The sequence below is a fragment of the Tachypleus tridentatus genome, chromosome 13, assembly GCF_004210375.1.
Source record: "Tachypleus tridentatus isolate NWPU-2018 chromosome 13, ASM421037v1, whole genome shotgun sequence".
Lineage (NCBI taxonomy): Eukaryota > Metazoa > Arthropoda > Merostomata > Xiphosura > Limulidae > Tachypleus > Tachypleus tridentatus.
This window is the reverse complement of record NC_134837.1, coordinates 271752214-271777816: the sequence shown is the minus strand read 5'-3', so window position 1 is coordinate 271777816 and position 25603 is coordinate 271752214. Positions and strand designations below refer to the sequence as shown.

The following is a 25603-nucleotide window of genomic DNA, read 5'->3' as shown; positions in this document are numbered from 1 at the left end:
TTTGTAAAGGCCCTCTTGTTTTAACAGTACGTTGACAGTCGCGGGTTGTAGGATATCACATCGGTGGGAAAACGTCTAATGTGCAGAAGAGGTCTCATCTGTTTTGAAAACACTCTCTTCAAAACCATCTACTCTTGGCGACTAACGTCGTCTCTCAAGGTTATATATCGTTGTTCTCGTTGAAAATGACTTTACCAAAACATAGAATCTTGTTCAACAAAAACGTTTACAAGAACCAGCTGCACCTGGAAGCAGGAAACACTTCAGAATAATGAATATTCTGCTGTCGTGGCATCGTAATTTCCTCGTACCTATTTAATCTTCACTATATTCAAGTGAAAGAAATACAATTTTAAATAAGTACGTAAAACAGGAGATTCGATAACAACAATAAGATATTAAGCATCGCAAAAGCCTTTACTAAGTGAAGACATTCTGGAAAAATAAAGAAATCAGACAAAATTGATAAACAGAACAAGGAGTCTTCAAGAAAACAATGATCTCTATAGGCGGTCGCTTCTCTTCCCTGTAAGAGTGGCAAGACATGGCGTTTAGGACCTTTGAGTCGCTATCTGTGGTTCGTTTATTTCCAATTCCAATCAAATAACATGTATGCATTGTCAGACGTAGGGGAAGTTACGATATTATCGCCAATTCCACCGATCGGTAAAAATAAAGTACATCAAACAGTCGGTGGTGAACGATTTTGAAGAATTGCCTTAACTCTTTTCCGTCACTAGTAAGTTGCAGATGATAACTCGCATATCCATGCAATAGTTCTAACCGCTATTTAAAACAAAAGGTTAAAGAACGAAACATATAGGTTGATTAGCTGTCACAGCTTGAATAGTTGTTCTCAACAAACACTGACGGAGTCGTGATCTTTAAACATTACCTGTACAACTAAGAAGGTACGTTACCTAAACTTAAAATAAGGTCGCGTGAATCGACGTTTCACACTCTTCACGCATTTGAAATAGAAAAAAAACCTCATGAACCCTTTCCATGGAACAGGAGTTCTAAATTGCTGGTCAGATTCTTCGTCGAACGTTATATGATTACACGAAGGCCTATTGAAAACGTGAAATTTCGCAGCCGTGCACGCATTATATCCAAAACCAATAGCGATTCTTTTCGGTTTATTAAACAACATTTATACGAATTTCGGAAGGTGGTTACAAGTAAAGGAAAAAAGTGTGTAAATCCTGTGACATCTCAGAACCGTCTCACGCTCTGACACTGAATTTATGATGAAAATTTCGTTCCACGTTCTTACCAACTGAATTAAAAGGAAACAAACGATTTAAATAATAAATATGTGCCTGCCAGGGATCGAACCTGGGACCTTCCGCGTGTAAAGCGGATGTGATAACCACTACACCACAAGCACGTCACTTCCTGTTTTCTTCCTTTTACTGTTTTCAAAATTAATCATTAACGTTTCAAAATATCTCATTTCGCAAACTAAACAAACAGAAATATAATGACAGCTTTACATATAACCGTAAATAAAATAACACTCTTCCTTGTCTACCAAAGCCAAAAGTAATTTGATAATGTGCTAACGTGTCTTCAAACGACATCATCGAGCCTACAGTATTCAACGTTTTCACACCTCGCTCAATTGCCTTTAAACGTGCAATTTAATTTACTCATTCTTTTCTCTTTCTAGCAGAAACTGAACAGAAGAATTTCATAACTTTAATTTTTTTATCACAATTATTACACGAAAACGTAATAAGCGATTTAATACGTCTTTTAAATCCTTCAATATGCTTATGGATCCTCCGAAAAATATTTCATATTTCTTATCTTGCGACCAATTAGATGATCGCACTCTGGCTGATGTCTCGTTCTCGCACACAACTTCTTCAAGGTGTTCAATACGACAAAGTTTCATGGTGACTTTCAAGCTCCTAAAATGATAATTTTGTAAAGGCCCTCTTGTTTTAACAGTACGTTGACAGTCGCGGGTTGTAGGATATCACATCGGTGGGAAAACGTCTAATGTGCAGAAGAGGTCTCATCTGTTTTGAAAACACTCTCTTCAAAACCATCTACTCTTGGCGACTAACGTCGTCTCTCAAGGTTATATATCGTTGTTCTCGTTGAAAATGACTTTACCAAAACATAGAATCTTGTTCAACAAAAACGTTTACAAGAACCAGCTGCACCTGGAAGCAGGAAACACTTCAGAATAATGAATATTCTGCTGTCGTGGCATCGTAATTTCCTCGTACCTATTTAATCTTCACTATATTCAAGTGAAATAAATACAATTTTTAAATAAGTACGTAAAACAGGAGATTCGATAACAACAATAAGATATTAAGCACCGCAAAAAGCCTTTACTAAGTGAAGACATTCTGGAAAAATAAAGAAATCAGACAAAATTGATAAACAGAACAAGGAGTCTTCAAGAAAACAATGATCTCTATAGGCTGTCGCTTCTCTTCCCTGTAAGAGTGGCAAGACATGGCGTTTAGGACCTTTGAGTCGCTATCTGTGGTTCGTTTATTTCCAATTCCAATCAAATAACATGTATGCATTGTCAGACGTAGGGAAGTTACGATATTATCGCCAATTCCACCGATCGGTAAAATAAAGTACATCAAACAGTCGGTGGTGAACGATTTTGAAGAATTGCCTTAACTCTTTTCCGTCACTAGTAAGTTGCAGATGATAACTCGCATATCCATGCAATAGTTCTAACCGCTATTTAAAACAAAAGGTTAAAGAACGAAACATATAGGTTGATTAGCTGTCACAGCTTGAATAGTTGTTCTCAACAAACACTGACGGAGTCGTGATCTTTAAACATTACCTGTACAACTAAGAAGGTACGTTACCTAAACTTAAAATAAGGTCGCGTGAATCGACGTTTCACACTCTTCACGCATTTGAAATAGAAAAAAAAACCTCATGAACCCTTTCCATGGAACAGGAGTTCTAAATTGCTGGTCAGATTCTTCGTCGAACGTTATATGATTACACGAAGGCCTATTGAAAACGTGAAATTTCGCAGCCGTGCACGCATTATATCCAAAACCAATAGCGATTCTTTTTCGGTTTATTAAACAACATTTATACGAATTTCGGAAGGTGGTTACAAGTATAGGAAAAAAGTGTGTAAATCCTGTGACATCTCACAGCCGTCTCACGCTCTGACACTGAATTTATGATGAAAATTTCGTTCCACGTTCTTACCAACTGAATTAAAAGGAAACAAACGATTTAAATAATAAATATGTGCCTGCCAGGGATCGAACCTGGGACCTTCCGCGTGTAAAGCGGATGTGATAACCACTACACCACAAGCACGTCACTTCCTGTTTTCTTCCTTTTACTGTTTTCAAAATTAATCATTAACGTTTCAAAATATCTCATTTCGCAAACTAAACAAACAGAAATATAATGACAGCTTTACATATAATCGTAAATAAAATAACACTCTTCCTTGTCTACCAAAGCCAAAAGTAATTTGATAATGTGCTAACGTGTCTTCAAACGACATCATCGAGCCTACAGTATTCAACGTTTTCACACCTCGCTCAATTGCCTTTAAACGTGCAATTTAATTTACTCATTCTTTTCTCTTTCTAGCAGAAACTGAACAGAAGAATTTCATAACTTTAATTTTTTTATCACAATTATTACACGAAAACGTAATAAGCGATTTAATACGTCTTTTAAATCCTTCAATATGCTTATGGATCCTCCGAAAAATATTTCATATTTCTTATCTTGCGACCAATTAGATGATCGCACTCTGGCTGATGTCTCGTTCTCGCACACAACTTCTTCAAGGTGTTCAATACGACAAAGTTTCATGGTGACTTTCAAGCTCCTAAAATGATAATTTTGTAAAGGCCCTCTTGTTTTAACAGTACGTTGACAGTCGCGGGTTGTAGGATATCACATCGGTGGGAAAACGTCTAATGTGCAGAAGAGGTCTCATCTGTTTTGAAAACACTCTCTTCAAAACCATCTACTCTTGGCGACTAACGTCGTCTCTCAAGGTTATATATCGTTGTTCTCGTTGAAAATGACTTTACCAAAACATAGAATCTTGTTCAACAAAAACGTTTACAAGAACCAGCTGCACCTGGAAGCAGGAAACACTTCAGAATAATGAATATTCTGCTGTCGTGGCATCGTAATTTCCTCGTACCTATTTAATCTTCACTATATTCAAGTGAAATAAATACAATTTTTAAATAAGTACGTAAAACAGGAGATTCGATAACAACAATAAGATATTAAGCACCGCAAAAAGCCTTTACTAAGTGAAGACATTCTGGAAAAATAAAGAAATCAGACAAAATTGATAAACAGAACAAGGAGTCTTCAAGAAAACAATGATCTCTATAGGCGGTCGCTTCTCTTCCCTGTAAGAGTGGCAAGACATGGCGTTTAGGACCTTTGAGTCGCTATCTGTGGTTCGTTTATTTCCAATTCCAATCAAATAACATGTATGCATTGTCAGACGTAGGGAAGTTACGATATTATCGCCAATTCCACCGATCGGTAAAAATAAAGTACATCAAACAGTCGGTGGTGAACGATTTTGAAGAATTGCCTTAACTCTTTTCCGTCACTAGTAAGTTGCAGATGATAACTCGCATATCCATGCAATAGTTCTAACCGCTATTTAAAACAAAAGGTTAAAGAACGAAACATATAGGTTGATTAGCTGTCACGGCTTGAATAGTTGTTCTCAACAAACACTGACGGAGTCGTGATCTTTAAACATTACCTGTACAACTAAGAAGGTACGTTACCTAAACTTAAAATCAGGTCGCGTGAATCGACGTTCCACATTCTTCACGCATTTGGAATAGAAAAAAACCTCATGAACCCTTTCCATGGAACAGGAGTTCTTAATTGCTGGTCAGATACTTCGTCGAAAGTTATATGATTACACGAAGGCCTATTGAAAACGTAAAATTTCGCAGCCGTGCACGCATTATATCCAAAACCAATAGCGATTCTTTTTCGGTTTATTAAACAACATTTATACGAATTTCGGAAGGTGGTTACAAGAAAAGGAAAAAAGTGTGTAAATCCTGTGACATCTCAGAACCGTCTCACGCTCTGACAGTGAATTTATGATATAAATTTAGTTCCACGTTCTTACCAACTGAATTAAAGGAAACAAACGATTTAAATAATAAATATGTGCCTGCCAGGGATCGAACCTGGGACCTTCCGCGTGTAAAGCGGATGTGATAACCACTACACCACAAGCACGTCACTTCCTGTTTTCTTCCTTTTACTGTTTTCAAAATTAATCATTAACGTTTCAAAATATCTCATTTGGCAAACTAAACAAACAGAAATATAATGACAGCTTTACATATAACCGTAAATAAAATAACACTCTTCCTTGTCTACCAAAGCCAAAAGTAATTTGATAATGTGCTAACGTGTCTTCAAACGACATCATCGAGCCTACAGTATTCAACGTTTTCACACCTCGCTCAATTGCCTTTAAACGTGCAATTTAATTTACTCATTCTTTTCTCTTTCTAGCAGAAACTGAACAGAAGAATTTCATATCTTTATTTTTTTTATCACAATTATTACACGAAAACGTAATAAGCGATTTAATACGTCTTTTAAATCCTTCAATATGCTTATGGATCCTCCGACAAATATTTCATATTTCTTATCTTGCGACCAATTAGATGATCGCACTCTGGCTGATGTCTCGTTCTCGCACACAACTTCTTCAAGGTGTTCAATACGACAAAGTTTCATGGTGACTTTCAAGCTCCTAAAATGATAATTTTGTAAAGGCCCTCTTGTTTTAACAGTACGTTGACAGTCGCGGGTTGTAGGATATCACATCGGTGGGAAAACGTCTAATGTGCAGAAGAGGTCTCATCTGTTTTGAAAACACTCTCTTCAAAACCATCTACTCTTGGCGACTAACGTCGTCTCTCAAGGTTATATATCGTTGTTCTCGTTGAAAATGACTTTACCAAAACATAGAATCTTGTTCAACAAAAACGTTTACAAGAACCAGCTGCACCTGGAAGCAGGAAACACTTCAGAATAATGTATATTCTGCTGTCGTGGCATCGTAATTTCCTCGTACCTATTTAATCTTCACTATATTCAAGTGAAATAAATACAATTTTTAAATAAGTACGTAAAAGAGGAGATTCGATAACAACAATAAGATATTAAGCATCGCAAAAGCCTTTACTAAGTGAAGACATTCTGGAAAAATAAAGAAATCAGACAAAATTGATAAACAGAACAAGGAGTCTTCAAGAAAACAATGATCTCTATAGGCGGTCGCTTCTCTTCCCTGTAAGAGTGGCAAGACATGGCGGTTAGGACCTTTGAGTCGCTATCTGTGGTTCGTTTATTTCCAATTCCAATCAAATAACATGTATGCATTGTCAGACGTAGGGGAAGTTACGATATTATCGCCAATTCCACCGATCGGTAAAAATAAAGTACATCAAACAGTCGGTGGTGAACGATTTTGAAGAATTGCCTTAACTCTTTTCCGTCACTAGTAAGTTGCAGATGATAACTCGCATATCCATGCAATAGTTCTAACCGCTATTTAAAACAAAAGGTTAAAGAACGAAACATATAGGTTGATTAGCTGTCACAGCTTGAATAGTTGTTCTCAACAAACACTGACGGAGTCGTGATCTTTAAACATTACCTGAACAACTAAGAAGGTACGTTACCTAAACTTAAAATCAGGTCGCGTGAATCGACGTTCCACATTCTTCACGCATTTGGAATAGAAAAAAACCTCATGAACCCTTTCCATGGAACAGGAGTTCTTAATTGCTGGTCAGATACTTCGTCGAAAGTTATATGATTACACGAAGGCCTATTGAAAACGTAAAATTTCGCAGCCGTGCACGCATTATATCCAAAACCAATAGCGATTCTTTTTCGGTTTATTAAACAACATTGATACGAATTTCGGAAGGTGGTTAGAAGAAAAGGAAAAAAGTGTGTAAATCCTGAGACATCTCAGAAATGTTTCACGCTCTGACACTGAATTTATGATATAAATTTCGTTCCACGTTCTTACCAACTGAAATAAAAGGAAACAAACGATTTAAATAATAAATATGTGCCTGCCAGGGTTCGAACCTGGGACCGTCCGCGTGTAAAGCGGATGTGATAACCACTACACCACAAGCACGTCACTTCCTGTTTTCTTCCTTTTACTGTTTTCAAAATTAATCATTAACGTTTCAAAATATCTCATTTCGCAAACTAAACAAACAGAAATATAATGACAGCTTTACATATAACCGTAAATAAAATAACACTCTTCCTTGTCTACCAAAGCCAAAAGTAATTTGATAATGTGCTAACGTGTCTTCAAACGACATCATCGAGCCTACAGTATTCAACGTTTTCACACCTCGCTCAATTGCCTTTAAACGTGCAATTTAATTTACTCATTCTTTTCTCTTTCTAGCAGAAACTGAACAGAAGAATTTCATAACTTTAATTTTTTTATCACAATTATTACACGAAAACGTAATAAGCGATTTAATACGTCTTTTAAATCCTTCAATATGCTTATGGATCCTCCGAAAAATATTTCATATTTCTTATCTTGCGACCAATTAGATGATCGCACTCTGGCTGATGTCTCGTTCTCGCACACAACTTCTTCAAGGTGTTCAATACGACAAAGTTTCATGGTGACTTTCAAGCTCTAAAATGATAATTTTGTAAAGGCCCTCTTGTTTTAACAGTACGTTGACAGTCGCGGGTTGTAGGATATCACATCGGTGGGAAAACGTCTAATGTGCAGAAGAGGTCTCATCTGTTTTGAAAACACTCTCTTCAAAACCATCTACTCTTGGCGACTAACGTCGTCTCTCAAGGTTATATATCGTTGTTCTCGTTGAAAATGACTTTACCAAAACATAGAATCTTGTTCAACAAAAACGTTTACAAGAACCAGCTGCACCTGGAAGCAGGAAACACTTCAGAATAATGTATATTCTGCTGTCGTGGCATCGTAATTTCCTCGTACCTATTTAATCTTCACTATATTCAAGTGAAATAAATACAATTTTTAAATAAGTACGTAAAAGAGGAGATTCGATAACAACAATAAGATATTAAGCACCGCAAAAAGCCTTTACTAAGTGAAGACATTCTGGAAAAATAAAGAAATCAGACAAAATTGATAAACAGAACAAGGAGTCTTCAAGAAAACAATGATCTCTATAGGCGGTCGCTTCTCTTCCCTGTAAGAGTGGTAAGACATGGCGGTTAGGACCTTTGAGTCGCTATCTGTGGTTCGTTTATTTCCAATTCCAATCAAATAACATGTATGCATTGTCAGACGTAGGGGAAGTTACGATATTATCGCCAATTCCACCGATCGGTAAAAATAAAGTACATCAAACAGTCGGTGGTGAACGATTTTGAAGAATTGCCTTAACTCTTTTCCGTCACTAGTAAGTTGCAGATGATAACTCGCATATCCATGCAATAGTTCTAACCGCTATTTAAAACAAAAGGTTAAAGAACGAAACATATAGGTTGATTAGCTGTCACAGCTTGAATAGTTGTTCTCAACAAACACTGACGGAGTCGTGATCTTTAAACATTACCTGTACAACTAAGAAGGTACGTTACCTAAACTTAAAATAAGGTTGCGTGAATCGACGTTTCACACTCTTCACGCATTTGAAATAGAAAAAAAACCTCATGAACCCTTTCCATGGAACAGGAGTTCTAAATTGCTGGTCAGATTCTTCGTCGAACGTTATATGATTACACGAAGGCCTATTGAAAACGTGAAATTTCGCAGCCGTGCACGCATTATATCCAAAACCAATAGCGATTCTTTTCGGTTTATTAAACAACATTTATACGAATTTCGGAAGGTGGTTACAAGTATAGGAAAAAAGTGTGTAAATCCTGTGACATCTCACAGCCGTCTCACGCTCTGACACTGAATTTATGATGAAAATTTCGTTCCACGTTCTTACCAACTGAATTAAAGGAAACAAACGATTTAAATAATAAATATGTGCCTGCCAGGGATCGAACCTGGGACCTTCCGCGTGTAAAGCGGATGTGATAACCACTACACCACAAGCACGTCACTTCCTGTTTTCTTCCTTTTACTGTTTTCAAAATTAATCATTAACGTTTCAAAATATCTCATTTCGCAAACTAAACAAACAGAAATATAATGACAGCTTTACATATAACCGTAAATAAAATAACACTCTTCCTTGTCTACCAAAGCCAAAAGTAATTTGATAATGTGCTAACGTGTCTTCAAACGACATCATCGAGCCTACAGTATTCAACGTTTTCACACCTCGCTCAATTGCCTTTAAACGTGCAATTTAATTTACTCATTCTTTTCTCTTTCTAGCAGAAACTGAACAGAAGAATTTCATATCTTTATTTTTGTTATCACAATTATTACACGAAAACGTAATAAGCGATTTAATACGTCTTTTAAATCCTTCAATATGCTTATGGATTCCTGCGAACAATATTTCATATTTCTTATCTTGTGACCAATTAGATGATCGCAGTCTGGCTGATGTCTCGTTCTCGCACACAACATCTTCAAGGTGTTCAATACGACAAAGTTTCATGGTGACTTTCAACCTCCTAAAATGATAATTTTGTAAAGGCCCTCTTATTTTAACAGTACGTTGACAGTCGCGGGTTGTAGGATATCACATCGGTGGGAAAACGTCTAATGTGCAGAAGAGGTCTCATCTGTTTTGAAAACACTCTCTTGAAAAACCATCTACTCTTGGCGACTAACGTCGTCTCTAAAGGTTATATATCGTTGTTTCGTTGAAAATGACTTTACCAAAACATAGAATCTTGTTCAACAAAAACGTTTACAAGAACCAGCTGCACCTGGAAGCAGGAAACACTTCAGAATAATAAATATTCTGCTGTCGCGGCATCGTAATTTCCTCGTACCTAATTAATCTTTACTATATTAAAGTGAAATAAATACAATTTTTAAAAAAGTACGTAAAACAGGAGATTCGATAACAACAATAAGATATTAAGCATCGCAAAAAGCCTTTACTAAGTGAAGACATTCTGGAAAAAAAAGAAATCATACAAAAATTGATAAACAGAACAAGGAGTCTTCAAGAAAACAATGATCTCTATAGGCGGTTGCTTCTCTTCCCTGTAAGAGTGGCAAGACATGGCGGTTAGGACCTTTGAGTCGCTATCTGTGGTTCGTTTATTTTCAATTCCAATCAAATAACATGTATGCATTGTCAGACGTAGGGGGAAGTTACGATATTATCGCCAATTCCACCGATCGGTAAAAATAAAGTACATCAAACAGTCGGTGGTGAACGATTTTGAAGAATTGCCTTAACTGTTTTCCGTCACTAGTAAGTTGCAGATGATAACTCGCATATCCATGCAATAGTTCTAACCGCTATTTAAAACAAAAGGTTAAAGAACAAAACATATAGGTTGATTAGCTGTCACGGCTTGAATAGTTGTTCTCAACAAACACTGACGGAGTGGTGATCTTTAAACATTACCTGTACAACTAAGAAGGTACGTTACCAAACTTAAAATAAGGTCGCGTGAATCGACGTTTCACACTCTTCACGCATTTGAAATAGAAAGAAAACCTCATGAACCCATTCCTTGGAAGAGGAGTTCTTAATTGCTGGTCAGATTCTTCGTCTAACGTTATATGATTACAGGAAGGCCTATTGAAAACGTGAAATTTCGCAGCCGTGCACGCATTATATCCAAAACCAATAGAGATTCTTTTTCGGTTTATAAAACAACATTTATACGAATTTCGGAAGGTGGTTACAAGTATAGGAAAAAAGTGTGTAAATCCTGTGACATCTCACAGCCGTCTAACGCTCCAACACTGAATTTATGATGAAAATTTCGTTCCACGTTATTACCAACTGAATTAAAAGGATACAAACGTTTTAAATAATAAATATGTGCCTGCCAAAGATCGAACCTGGGAACTTCCGCGTGTGAAGCGGATGTGATAACCAATACACCACAAGCACGTCACTTCCTGTTTTCTTCCTTTTATTGTTTTCAAAATTAATCATCAACGTTTCAAAATATCTCATTTCGCAAACTAAACAAACACAAATATAATGACAGCTTTACATATAACCGTAAATAAAATAACACTCTTCCTTGTCTACCAAAGCCAAAAGTAATTTGATAATGTGCTAACGTGTCTTCAAACGACATCATCGAGCCTACAGTATTCAACGTTTTCACACCTCGCTCAATTGCCCTTAAACGTGCAATTTAATTTACTCATTCTTTTCTCTTTCTAGCAGAAACTGTACAGAAGAATTTCATAACTTTATTTTTTTATCACAATTATTACACGAAAACGTAATAAGCGATTTAATACGTCTTTTAAATCCTTCTATATGCTTATGGATCCTCCGAAAAATATTTCATATTTCTTATCTTGCGACCAATTAGATGATCGCACTCTGGCTGATGTCTCGTTCTCGCACACAACATCTTCAAGGTGTTCAATACGACAAAGTTTCATGGTGACTCTCAAGCTCCTAAAATGATAATTTTGTAAAGGCCCTCTTGTTTTAACAGTACGTTGACAGTCGCGGGTTGTAGGATATCACATCGGTGGGAAAACGTCTAATGTGCAGAAGAGGTCTCATCTGTTTTGAAAACACTCTCTTCAAAACCCATCTTCTCTTGGCTACTAACGTCGACTCTAAATGTTATATATCGTTGTTCTCGTTGAAAATGACTTTACCAAAACATAGAATCTTGTTCAACAAAAACGTTTACAAGAACCAGCTGCACCTGGAAGCAGGAAACACTTCAGAATAATAAATATTCTGCTGTCGTGGCATCGTAATTTCCTCGTACCTAATTAATCTTTACTATATTCAAGTGAAATAAATAGAATTTTTAAAAAAGTACGTAAAACAGGAGATTCGATAACAACAATAAGATATTAAGCATCGCAAAAAGCCTTTACTAAGTGAAGACATTCTGGAAAAAAAAGAAATCATACAAAAATTGATAAACAGAACAAGGAGTCTTCAAGAAAACAATGATCTCTATAGTCGGTCGCTTCTCTTCCCTGTAAGAGAGGCAAGACATGGCGGTTAGGACCTTTGAGTCGCTATCTGTGGTTCGTTTATTTTCAATTCCAATCAAATAACATGTATGCATTGTCAGACGTAGGGGAAGTTACGATATTATCGCCAATTCCACCGATCGGTAAAAATAAAGTACATCAAACAGTCGGTGGTGAACGATTTTGAAGAATTGCCTTAACTCTTTTCCGTCACTAATAAGTTGCAGATGATAACTCGCATATCCATGCAATAGTTCTAACCGCTATTTAAAACAAAAGGTTAAAGAACGAAACATATAGGTTGATTAGCTGTCACATCTTGAATAGTTGTTCTCAACAAACACTGACGGAGTGGTGATCTTTAAACATTACCTGTACAACTAAGAAGGTACGTTACCAAACTTAAAATAAGGTCGCGTGAATCGACGTTTCACACTCTTCACGCATTTGAAATAGAAAGAAAACCTCATGAACCCATTCCTTGGAAGAGGAGTTCTTAATTGCTGGTCAGATTCTTCGTCTAACGTTATATGATTACAGGAAGGCCTATTGAAAACGTGAAATTTCGCAGCCGTGCACGCATTATATCCAAAACCAATAGCGATTCTTTTTCGGTTTATTAAACAACATTTATACGAATTTCGGAAGGTGGTTACAAGTATAGGAAAAAAGTGTGTAAATCCTGTGACATCTCACAGCCGTCTAACGCTCCAACACTGAATTTATGATGAAAATTTCGTTCCACGTTCTTACCAACTGAATTAAAAGGATACAAACGTTTTAAATAATAAATATGTGCCTGCCAGAAATCGAACCTGGGACCTTCCGCGTGTAAAGCGGATGTGATAACCACTACACCACAAGCACGTCACTTCCTGTTTTCTTCCTTTTACTCTTTTCAAAATTAATTATTAACGTTTCAAAATATCTCATTTCGCAAACTAAACAAACAGAAATATAATGACAGCTTTACATATAATCGTAAATAAAATAACACTCTTCCTTGTCTACGAAAGCCAAAAGTAATTTGATAATCTGCTAACGTGTCTTCAAACGACATCATCGAGCCTACAGTATTCAACGTTTTCACACCTCGCTCAATTGCCCTTAAACGTGCAATTTAATTTACTCATTCTTTTCTCTTTCTAGCAGAAACTGAACAGAAGAATTTCATAACTTTATTTTTTTATCACAATTATTACACGAAAACGTAATAAGCGATTTAATACGTCTTTTAAATCCTTCAATATGCTTATGGATCCTCCGAAAAATATTTCATATTTCTTATCTTGCGACCAATTAGATGATCGCACTCTGGCTGATGTCTCGTTCTCGCACACAACATCTTCAAGGTGTTCAATACGACAAAGTTTCATGGTGACTCTTAAGCTCTTAAGATGATAATTTTGTAAAGGCCCTCTTGTTTTAACAGTACGTTGACAGTCGCGGGTTGTAGGATATCACATCGGTGGGAAAACGTCTAATGTGCAGAAGAGGTCTCATCTGTTTTGAAAACACTATCTTCAAAAGCCATCTACTCTTGGCGACTAACGTCGTCTCTAAAGGTTATATATCGTTGTTTCGTTGAAAATGACTTTACCAAAACATAGAATCTTGTTCAACAAAAACGTTTACAAGAACCAGCTGCACCTGGAAGCAGGAAACACTTCAGAATAATAAATATTCTGCTGTCGTGGCATCGTAATTTCCTCGTACCTAATTAATCTTTACTATATTCAAGTGAAATAAATACAATTTTTAAAAAAGTACGTAAAACAGGAGATTCGATAACAACAATAAGATATTAAGCATCGCAAAAAGCCTTTACTAAGTGAAGACATTCTGGAAAAAAAAGAAATCACACAATATTGATAAACAGAACATGGAGTCTTCAAGAAAACAATGATCTCTATAGGCGGTCGCTTCTCTTCTATGTAAGAGAGGCAAGACATGGCGGTTAGGACCTTTGAGTCGCTATCTGTGGTTCGTTTATTTTCAATTCCAATCAAATAACATGTATGCATTGTCAGACGTAGGGGAAGTTACGATATTATCGCCAATTCCACCGATCGGTAAAAATAAAGTACATCAAACAATCGGTGGTGAACGATTTTGAAGAATTGCCTTAACTCTTTTCCGTCACTAATAAGTTGCAGATGATAACTCGCATATCCATGCAATAGTTCTAACCGCTATTTAAAACAAAAGGTTAAAGAACGAAACATATAGGTTGATTAGCTGTCACATCTTGAATAGTTGTTCTCAACAAACACTGACGGAGTGGTGATCTTTAAACATTACCTGTACAACTAAGAAGGTACGTTACCAAACTTAAAATAAGGTCGCGTGAATCGACGTTTCACACTCTTCACGCATTTGAAATAGAAAGAAAACCTCATGAACCCATTCCTTGGAAGAGGAGTTCTAAATTGCTGGTCAGATTCTTCGTCTAACGTTATATGATTACAGGTAGGCCTATTGAAAACGTGAAATTTCGCAGCCGTGCACGCATTATATCCAAAACCAATAGAGATTCTTTTTCGGTTTATTAAACAACATTTATACGAATTTCGGAAGGTGGTTACAAGTATAGGAAAAAAGTGTGTAAATCCTGTGACATCTCACAGCCGTCTAACGCTCCAACACTGAATTTATGATGAAAATTTCGTTCCACGTTCTTACCAACTGAATTAAAAGGATACAAACGTTTTAAATAATAAATATGTGCCTGCCAGGGATAGAACCTGGGACCTTCCGCGTGTAAAGCGGATGTGATAACCACTAAATCACAAGCACGTCACTTCCTGTTTTCTTCCTTTTATTGTTTTCAAAGTTAATCATCACCGTTTCAAAATATCTCATTTCGGAAACTAAACAAACACAAATATAATGACAGCTTTACATATAACCGTAAATAAAATAACACTCTTCCTTGTCTACCAAAGCCAAAAGTAATTTGATAATGTGCTAACGTGTCTTCAAACGACATCATCGAGCCTACAGTATTCAACGTTTTCACACCTCGCTCAATTGCCCTTAAACGTGCAATTTAATTTACTCATTCTTTTCTCTTTCTAGCAGAAACTGAACAGAAGAATTTCATAACTTTATTTTTGTTATCACAATTATTACACGAAAACGTAATAAGCGATTTAATACGTCTTTTAAATCCTTCAATATGCTTATGGATTCCTCCGAAAAATATTTCATATTTCTTATCTTGCGACCAATTAGATGATCGCACTCTGGCTGATGTCTCGTTCTCGCACACAACATCTTCAAGGTGTTCAATACGACAAAGTTTCATGGTGACTCTTAAGCTCTTAAGATGATAATTTTGTAAAGGCCCTCTTGTTTTAACAGTACGTTGACAGTCGCGGGTTGTAGGATATCACATCGGTGGGAAAACGTCTAATGTGCAGAAGAGGTCTCATCTGTTTTGAAAACACTCTCTTCAAAACCATCTTACTCTTGGCGACTAACGTCGTCTCTAAAGGTTATATATCGTTGTTTCGTTGAAAATGACTTTACCAAAACATAGAATCTTGTTCAACAAAAACGTTTACAAGAACCAGCTGCACCTGGAAGCAGGAAACACTTCAGAATAATAAATATTCTGCTGTCGTGGCATCGTAATTTCCTCGTACCTAATTAATCTTTACTATATTCAAGTGAAATAAATACAATTTTTAAAAAAGTACGTAAAACAGGAGATTCGATAACAACAATAAGATATTAAGCATCGCAAAAGCCTTTACTAAGTGAAGACATTCTGGAAAAAAAAGAAATCACACAATATTGATAAACAGAACAAGGAGTCTTCAAGAAAACAATGATCTCTATAGGCGGTCGCTTCTCTTCCCTGTAAGAGAGGCAAGACATGGCGGTTAGGACCTTTGAGTCGCTATCTGTGGTTCGTTTATTTTCAATTCCAATCAAATAACATGTATGCATTGTCAGACGTAGGGGAAGTTACGATCTTATCGCCAATTCCACCGATCGGTAAAAATAAAGTACATCAAACAGTCGGTGGTGAACGATTTTGAATAATTGCCTTAACTCTTTTCCGTCACTAATAAGTTGCAGATGATAACTCGCATATCCATGCAATAGTTCTAACCGCTATTTAAAACAAAAGGTTAAAGAACGAAACATATAGGTTGATTAGCTGTCACATCTTGAATAGTTGTTCTCAACAAACACTGACGGAGTGGTGATCTTTAAACATTACCTGTACAACTAAGAAGGTACGTTACCAAACTTAAAATAAGGTCGCGTGAATCGACGTTTCACACTCTTCACGCTTTTGAAATAGAAAGAAAACCTCATGAACCCATTCCTTGGAATAGGAGTTCTTAATTGCTGGTCAGATTCTTCGTCTAACGTTATATGATTACAGGAAGGCCTATTGAAAACGTGAAATTTCGCAGCCGTGCACGCATTATATCCAAAACCAATAGAGATTCTTTTTCGGTTTATTAAACAACATTTATACGAATTTCGGAAGGTGGTTACAAGTATAGGAAAAAAGTGTGTAAATCCTGTGACATCTCACAGCCGTCTAACGCTCCAACACTGAATTTATGATGAAAATTTCGTTCCACGTTCTTACCAACTGAATTAAAAGGATACAAACGTTTTAAATAATAAATATGTGCCTGCCAGGGATAGAACCTGGGACCTTCCGCGTGTAAAGCGGATGTGATAACCACTAAATCACAAGCACGTCACTTCCTGTTTTCTTCCTTTTATTGTTTTCAAAGTTAATCATCACCGTTTCAAAATATCTCATTTCGGAAACTAAACAAACACAAATATAATGACAGCTTTACATATAACCGTAAATAAAATAACACTCTTCCTTGCCTACCAAAGCCAAAAGTAATTTAATAATGTGCTAACGTGTCTTCAAACGACATCATCGAGCCTACAGTATTCAACGTTTTCACACCTCGCTCAATTGCCCTTAAACGTGCAATTTAATTTACTCATTCTTTTCTCTTTCTAGCAGAAACTGTACAGAAGAATTTCATAACTTTATTTTTTTATCACAATTATTACACGAAAACGTAATAAGCGATTTAATACGTCTTTTAAATCCTTCAATATGCTTATGGATTCCTGCGAAAAATATTTCATATTTCTTATCTTGCGACCAATTAGATGATCGCACTCTGGCTGATGTCTCGTTCTCGCACACAACATCTTCAAGGTGTTCAATACGACAAAGTTTCATGGTGACTCTTAAGCTCTTAAGATGATAATTTTGTAAAGGCCCTCTTGTTTTAACAGTACGTTGACAGTCGCGGGTTGTAGGATATCACATCGGTGGGAAAACGTCTAATGTGCAGAAGAGGTCTCATCTGTTTTGAAAACACTCTCTTCAAAACCATCTTCTTTTGGCGACTAACGTCGTCTCTAAAGGTTATATATCGTTGTTTCGTTGAAAATGACTTTACCAAAACATAGAATCTTGTTCAACAAAAACGTTTACAAGAACCAGCTGCACCTGGAAGCAGGAAACACTTCAGAATAATAAATATTCTGCTGTCGTGGCATCGTAATTTCCTCGTACCTAATTAATCTTTACTATATTCAAGTGAAATAAATACAATTTTAAAAAAGTACGTAAAACAGGAGATTCGATAACAACAATAAGATATTAAGCATCGCAAAAGCCTTTACTAAGTGAAGACATTCTGGAAAAAAAAGAAATCATACAAAAATTGATAAACAGAACAAGGAGTCTTCAAGAAAACAATGATCTCTATAGGCGGTCGCTTCTCTTCCCTGTAAGAGAGGCAAGACATGGCGGTTAGGACCTTTGAGTCGCTATCTGTGGTTCGTTTATTTTCAATTCCAATCAAATAACATGTATGCATTGTCAGACGTAGGGGAAGTTACGATATTATCGCCAATTCCACCGATCGGTAAAAATAAAGTACATCAAACAGTCGGTGGTGAACGATTTTGAAGAATTGCCTTAACTCTTTTCCGTCACTAATAAGTTGCAGATGATAACTCGCATATCCATGCAATAGTTCTAACCGCTATTTAAAACAAAAGGTTAAAGAACGAAACATATAGGTTGATTAGCTGTCACATCTTGAATAGTTGTTCTCAACAAACACTGACGGAGTGGTGATCTTTAAACATTACCTGTACAACTAAGAAGGTACGTTACCAAACTTAAAATAAGGTCGCGTGAATCGACGTTTCACACTCTTCACGCATTTGAAATAGAAAAAAAAAACTCATGAACCCTTTCCATGGAACAGGAGTTCTAAATTGCTGGTCAGATTCTTCGTCGAACGTTATATGATTACACGAAGGCCTATTGAAAACGTGAAATTTCGCAGCCGTGCACGCATTATATCCAAAACCAATAGAGATTCTTTTTCGGTTTATTAAACAACATTTATACGAATTTCGGAAGGTGGTTACAAGTATAGGAAAAAAGTGTGTAAATCCTGTGACATCTCACAGCCGTCTAACGCTCCAACACTGAATTTATGATGAAAATTTCGTTCCACGTTCTTACCAACTGAATTAAAAGGATACAAACGTTTTAAATAATAAATATGTGCCTGCCAGGGATCGAACCTGGGACCTTCCGCGTGTGAAGCGGATGTGATAACCACTAAATCACAAGCACGTCACTTCCTGTTTTCTTCCTTTTATTGTTTTCAAAGTTAATCATCACCGTTTCAAAATATCTCATTTCGGAAACTAAACAAACACAAATATAATGACAGCTTTACATATAACCGTAAATAAAATAACACTCTTCCTTGTCTACCAAAGCCAAAAGTAATTTGATAATGTGCTAACGTGTCTTCAAACGACATCATCGAGCCTACAGTATTCAACGTTTTCACACCTCGCTCAATTGCCCTTAAACGTGCAATTTAATTTACTCATTCTTTTCTCTTTCTAGCAGAAACTGAACAGAAGAATTTCATAACTTTATTTTTTTATCACAATTATTACACGAAAACGTAATAAGCGATTTAATACGTCTTTTAAATCCTTCTATATGCTTATGGATCCTCCGAAAAATATTTCATATTTCTTATCTTGCGACCAATTAGATGATCGCACTCTGGCTGATGTCTCGTTCTCGCACACAACATCTTCAAGGTGTTCAATACGACAAAGTTTCATGGTGACTCTTAAGCTCTTAAGATGATAATTTTGTAAAGGCCCTCTTGTTTTAACAGTACGTTGACAGTCGCGGGTTGTAGGATATCACATCGGTGGGAAAACGTCTAATGTGCAGAAGAGGTCTCATCTGTTTTGAAAACACTCTCTTCAAAACCATCTTCTTTTGGCGACTAACGTCGTCTCTAAAGGTTATATATCGTTGTTTCGTTGAAAATGACTTTACCAAAACATAGAATCTTGTTCAACAAAAACGTTTACAAGAACCAGCTGCACCTGGAAGCAGGAAACACTTCAGAATAATAAATATTCTGCTGTCGTGGCATCGTAATTTCCTCGTACCTAATTAATCTTTACTATATTCAAGTGAAATAAATACAATTTTAAAAAAGTACGTAAAACAGGAGATTCGATAACAACAATAAGATATTAAGCATCGCAAAAGCCTTTACTAAGTGAAGACATTCTGGAAAAAAAAGAAATCATACAAAAATTGATAAACAGAACAAGGAGTCTTCAAGAAAACAATGATCTCTATAGGCGGTCGCTTCTCTTCCCTGTAAGAGAGGCAAGACATGGCGGTTAGGACCTTTGAGTCGCTATCTGTGGTTCGTTTATTTTCAATTCCAATCAAATAACATGTATGCATTGTCAGACGTAGGGGAAGTTACGATATTATCGCCAATTCCACCGATCGGTAAAAATAAAGTACATCAAACAGTCGGTGGTGAACGATTTTGAAGAATTGCCTTAACTCTTTTCCGTCACTAATAAGTTGCAGATGATAACTCGCATATCCATGCAATAGTTCTAACCGCTATTTAAAACAAAAGGTTAAAGAACGAAACATATAGGTTGATTAGCTGTCACATCTTGAATAGTTGTTCTCAACAAACACTGACGGAGTGGTGATCTTTAAACATTACCTGTACAACTAAGAAGGTACGTTACCAAACTTAAAATAAGGTCGCGTGAATCGACGTTTCACACTCTTCACGCATTTGAAATAGAAAGAAAACCTCATGAACCCATTCCTTGGAAGAGGAGTTCTAAATTGCTGGTCAGATTCTTCGTCTAACGTTATATGATTACAGGAAGGCCTATTGAAAACGTGAAATTTCGCAGCCGTGCACGCATTATATCCAAAACCAATAGAGATTCTTTTTCGGTTTATTAAACAACATTTATACGAATTTCGGAAGGTGGATACAAGGATAGGAAAAAAGTGTGTAAATCCTGTGACATCTCACAGCGGTCTCACGCTCCAACACTGAATTTATGATGAAAATTTGGTTCCACGTTCTTATCAACTGAATTAAAAGGAAACAAACGTTTTAAATAATAAATATGTGCCTGCCAGGGATCGAACCTGGAACCTTCCGCGTGTGAAGCGGATGTGATAACCACTAAATCACAAGCACGTCACTTCCTGTTTTCTTCCTTTTATTGTTTTCAAAGTTAATCATCACCGTTTCAAAATATCTCATTTCGGAAACTAAACAAACACAAATATAATGACAGCTTTACATATAACCGTAAATAAAATAACACTCTTCCTTGTCTACCAAAGCCAAAAGTAATTTGATAATGTGCTAACGTGTCTTCAAACGACATCATCGAGCCTACAGTATTCAAAGTTTTCACACCTCGCTCAATTGCCCTTAAACGTGCAATTTAATTTACTCATTCTTTTCTCTTTCTAGCAGAAACTGAACAGAAGAATTTCATAACTTTATTTTTTTGATCACAATTATTACACGAAAACGTAATAAGCGATTTAATACGTCTTTTAAATCCTTCTATATGATTATGGATCCTCCGAAAAATATTTCATATTTCTTATCTTGCGACCAATTAGATGATCGCACTCTGGCTGATGTCTCGTTCTCGCACACAACATCTTCAAGGTGTTCAATACGACAAAGTTTCATGGTGACTCTTAAGCTCTTAAGATGATAATTTTGTAAAGGCCCTCTTGTTTTAACAGTACGTTGACAGTCGCGGGTTGCAGAATATCACATCGGAGGGAAAACGTCTAATGTGCAGAAGAGGTCTCATCTGTTTTGAAAACACTATCTTCAAAAATCATTTACTCTTGGCGACTAACGTCGTCTCTAAAGGTTATATATCGTTGTTTCGTTGAAAATGACTTTACCAAAACATAGAATCTTGTTCAACAAAAACGTTTACAAGAACCAGCTGCTCCTGGAAGCAGGAAACACTTCAGAATAATAAATATTCTGCTGTCGTGGCATCGTAATTTCCTCGTACCTAATTAATCTTTACTATATTCAAGTGAAATAAATACAATTTTTAAAAAAGTACGTAAAACAGGAGATTCGATAACAACAATAAGATATTAAGCATCGCAAAAAGCCTTTACTAAGTGAAGACATTCTGGAAAAAAAAGAAATCATACAAAAATTGATAAACAGAACAAGGAGTCTTCAAGAAAACAATGATCTCTATAGGCGGTCGCTTCTCTTCCCTGTAAGAGAGGCAAGACATGGCGGTTAGGACCTTTGAGTCGCTATCTGTGGTTCGTTTATTTTCAATTCCAATCAAATAACATGTATGCATTGTCAGACGTAGGGGAAGTTACGATATTATCGCCAATTCCACCGATCGGTAAAAATAAAGTACATCAAACAGTCGGTGGTGAACGATTTTGAAGAATTGCCTTAACTCTTTTCCGTCACTAATAAGTTGCAGATGATAACTCGCATATCCATGCAATAGTTCTAACCGCTATTTAAAACAAAAGGTTAAAGAACGAAACATATAGGTTGATTAGCTGTCACATCTTGAATAGTTGTTCTCAACAAACACTGACGGAGTGGTGATCTTTAAACATTACCTGTACAACTAAGAAGGTACGTTACCAAACTTAAAATAAGGTCGCGTGAATCGACGTTTCACACTCTTCACGCATTTGAAATAGAAAGAAAACCTCATGAACCCATTCCTTGGAAGAGGAGTTCTAAATTGCTGGTCAGATTCTTCGTCTAACGTTATATGATTACAGGAAGGCCTATTGAAAACGTGAAATTTCGCAGCCGTGCACGCATTATATCCAAAACCAATAGAGATTCTTTTTCGGTTTATTAAACAACATTTATACGAATTTCGGAAGGTGGATACAAGGATAGGAAAAAAGTGTGTAAATCCTGTGACATCTCACAGCGGTCTCACGCTCCAACACTGAATTTATGATGAAAATTTGGTTCCACGTTCTTATCAACTGAATTAAAAGGAAACAAACGTTTTAAATAATAAATATGTGCCTGCCAGGGATCGAACCTGGAACCTTCCGCGTGTGAAGCGGATGTGATAACCACTAAATCACAAGCACGTCACTTCCTGTTTTCTTCCTTTTATTGTTTTCAAAGTTAATCATCACCGTTTCAAAATATCTCATTTCGGAAACTAAACAAACACAAATATAATGACAGCTTTACATATAACCGTAAATAAAATAACACTCTTCCTTGTCTACCAAAGCCAAAAGTAATTTGATAATGTGCTAACGTGTCTTCAAACGACATCATCGAGCCTACAGTATTCAAAGTTTTCACACCTCGCTCAATTGCCCTTAAACGTGCAATTTAATTTACTCATTCTTTTCTCTTTCTAGCAGAAACTGAACAGAAGAATTTCATAACTTTATTTTTTTTATCACAATTATTACACGAAAACGTAATAAGCGATTTAATACGTCTTTTAAATCCTTCTATATGCTTATGGATCCTCCGAAAAATATTTCATATTTCTTATCTTGCGACCAATTAGATGATCGCACTCTGGCTGATGTCTCGTTCTCGCACACAACATCTTCAAGGTGTTCAATACGACAAAGTTTCATGGTGACTCTTAAGCTCTTAAGATGATAATTTTGTAAAGGCCCTCTTGTTTTAACAGTACGTTGACAGTCGCGGGTTGTAGGATATCACATCGGAGGGAAAACGTCTAATGTGCAGAAGAGGTCTCATCTGTTTTGAAAACACTCTCTTCAAAACCATCTTCTTTTGGCGACTAACGTCGTCTCTAAAGGTTATATATCGTTGTTTCGTTGAAAATGACTTTACCAAAACATAGAATCTTGTTCAACAAAAACGTTTACAAGAACCAGCTGCACCTGGAAGCAGGAAACACTTCAGAATAATAAATATTCTGCTGTCGTGGCATCGTAATTTCCTCGTACCTAATTAATCTTTACTATATTCAAGTGAAATAAATACAATTTTTAAAAAAGTACGTAAAACAGGAGATTCGATAACAACAATAAGATATTAAGCATCGCAAAAAGCCTTTACTAAGTGAAGACATTCTGGAAAAAAAAGAAATCATACAAAAATTGATAAACAGAACAAGGAGTCTTCAAGAAAACAATGATCTCTATAGGCGGTCGCTTCTCTTCCCTGTAAGAGAGGCAAGACATGGCGGTTAGGACCTTTGAGTCGCTATCTGTGGTTCGTTTATTTTCAATTCCAATCAAATAACATGTATGCATTGTCAGACGTAGGGGAAGTTACGATATTATCGCCAATTCCACCGATCGGTAAAAATAAAGTACATCAAACAGTCGGTGGTGAACGATTTTGAAGAATTGCCTTAACTCTTTTCCGTCACTAATAAGTTGCAGATGATAACTCGCATATCCATGCAATAGTTCTAACCGCTATTTAAAACAAAAGGTTAAAGAACGAAACATATAGGTTGATTAGCTGTCACATCTTGAATAGTTGTTCTCAACAAACACTGACGGAGTGGTGATCTTTAAACATTACCTGTACAACTAAGAAGGTACGTTACCAAACTTAAAATAAGGTCGCGTGAATCGACGTTTCACACTCTTTACGCATTTGAAATAGAAAAAAAAACTCATGAACCCTTTCCATGGAATTGGAGTTCTAAATTGCTGGTCAGATTCTTCGTCGAACGTTATACGATTACACGAAGGCCTATTGAAAACGTGAAATTTCGCAGCCGTGCACGCATTATATCCAAAACCAATAGAGATTCTTTTTCGGTTTATTAAACAACATTTATACGAATTTCGGAAGGTGGATACAAGGATAGGAAAAAAGTGTGTAAATCCTGTGACATCTCACAGCGGTCTCACGCTCCAACACTGAATTTATGATGAAAATTTGGTTCCACGTTCTTATCAACTGAATTAAAAGGAAACAAACGTTTTAAATAATAAATATGTGCCTGCCAGGGATCGAACCTGGAACCTTCCGCGTGTGAAGCGGATGTGATAACCACTAAATCACAAGCACGTCACTTCCTGTTTTCTTCCTTTTATTGTTTTCAAAGTTAATCATCACCGTTTCAAAATATCTCATTTCGGAAACTAAACAAACACAAATATAATGACAGCTTTACATATAACCGTAAATAAAATAACACTCTTCCTTGTCTACCAAAGCCAAAAGTAATTTGATAATGTGCTAACGTGTCTTCAAACGACATCATCGAGCCTACAGTATTCAAAGTTTTCACACCTCGCTCAATTGCCCTTAAACGTGCAATTTAATTTACTCATTCTTTTCTCTTTCTAGCAGAAACTGAACAGAAGAATTTCATAACTTTATTTTTTTATCACAATTATTACACGAAAACGTAATAAGCGATTTAATACGTCTTTTAAATCCTTCTATATGCTTATGGATCCTCCGAAAAATATTTCATATTTCTTATCTTGCGACCAATTAGATGATCGCACTCTGGCTGATGTCTCGTTCTCGCACACAACATCTTCAAGGTGTTCAATACGACAAAGTTTCATGGTGACTCTTAAGCTCTTAAGATGATAATTTTGTAAAGGCCCTCTTGTTTTAACAGTACGTTGACAGTCGCGGGTTGCAGAATATCACATCGGAGGGAAAACGTCTAATGTGCAGAAGAGGTCTCATCTGTTTTGAAAACACTCTCTTGAAAAACCATCTTCTTTTGGCGACTAACGTCGTCTCTAAAGGTTATATATCGTTGTTTCGTTGAAAATGACTTTACCAAAACATAGAATCTTGTTCAACAAAAACGTTTACAAGAACCAGCTGCTCCTGGAAGCAGGAAACACTTCAGAATAATAAATATTCTGCTGTCGTGGCATCGTAATTTCCTCGTACCTAATTAATCTTTACTATATTCAAGTGAAATAAATAGAATTTTTAAAAAAGTACGTAAAACAGGAGATTCGATAACAACAATAAGATATTAAGCATCGCAAAAAGCCATTACTAAGTGAATACATTCTGGAAAAAAAAGAAATCATACAAAAATTGATAAACAGAACAAGGAGTCTTCAAGAAAACAATGATCTCTATAGGCGGT

The 25603-nt window shown here is 36.3% G+C and overlaps 10 non-coding genes across 10 annotated transcripts; all 10 read right to left on the bottom strand.

Annotated features, from left to right (window-relative positions):
* Nucleotides 1-1317: 1317 nt before the first annotated feature.
* On the bottom strand, nucleotides 1318-1390 carry TRNAV-UAC (transfer RNA valine (anticodon UAC)). The gene has a single exon. It is a non-coding gene; the product is annotated as a tRNA-Val (tRNA).
* Nucleotides 1391-3248: 1858 nt separating this feature from the next.
* On the bottom strand, nucleotides 3249-3321 carry TRNAV-UAC (transfer RNA valine (anticodon UAC)). Its single transcript has one exon. It is a non-coding gene; the product is annotated as a tRNA-Val (tRNA).
* Nucleotides 3322-5177: 1856 nt separating this feature from the next.
* TRNAV-UAC (transfer RNA valine (anticodon UAC)) lies at nucleotides 5178-5250 on the bottom strand. The gene has a single exon. It is a non-coding gene; the product is annotated as a tRNA-Val (tRNA).
* Nucleotides 5251-7107: 1857 nt separating this feature from the next.
* TRNAV-UAC (transfer RNA valine (anticodon UAC)) lies at nucleotides 7108-7180 on the bottom strand. The gene has a single exon. It is a non-coding gene; the product is annotated as a tRNA-Val (tRNA).
* A 1856-nt stretch (nucleotides 7181-9036) lies between these two features.
* TRNAV-UAC (transfer RNA valine (anticodon UAC)) lies at nucleotides 9037-9109 on the bottom strand. Its single transcript has one exon. It is a non-coding gene; the product is annotated as a tRNA-Val (tRNA).
* Nucleotides 9110-12900: 3791 nt separating this feature from the next.
* On the bottom strand, nucleotides 12901-12973 carry TRNAV-UAC (transfer RNA valine (anticodon UAC)). The gene has a single exon. It is a non-coding gene; the product is annotated as a tRNA-Val (tRNA).
* A 5715-nt stretch (nucleotides 12974-18688) lies between these two features.
* TRNAV-CAC (transfer RNA valine (anticodon CAC)) lies at nucleotides 18689-18761 on the bottom strand. Its single transcript has one exon. It is a non-coding gene; the product is annotated as a tRNA-Val (tRNA).
* Nucleotides 18762-20615: 1854 nt separating this feature from the next.
* On the bottom strand, nucleotides 20616-20688 carry TRNAV-CAC (transfer RNA valine (anticodon CAC)). Its single transcript has one exon. It is a non-coding gene; the product is annotated as a tRNA-Val (tRNA).
* A 1858-nt stretch (nucleotides 20689-22546) lies between these two features.
* Nucleotides 22547-22619, bottom strand: TRNAV-CAC (transfer RNA valine (anticodon CAC)). The gene has a single exon. It is a non-coding gene; the product is annotated as a tRNA-Val (tRNA).
* A 1857-nt stretch (nucleotides 22620-24476) lies between these two features.
* Nucleotides 24477-24549, bottom strand: TRNAV-CAC (transfer RNA valine (anticodon CAC)). The gene has a single exon. It is a non-coding gene; the product is annotated as a tRNA-Val (tRNA).
* Between the last annotated feature and the right edge of the window lie 1054 nt (nucleotides 24550-25603).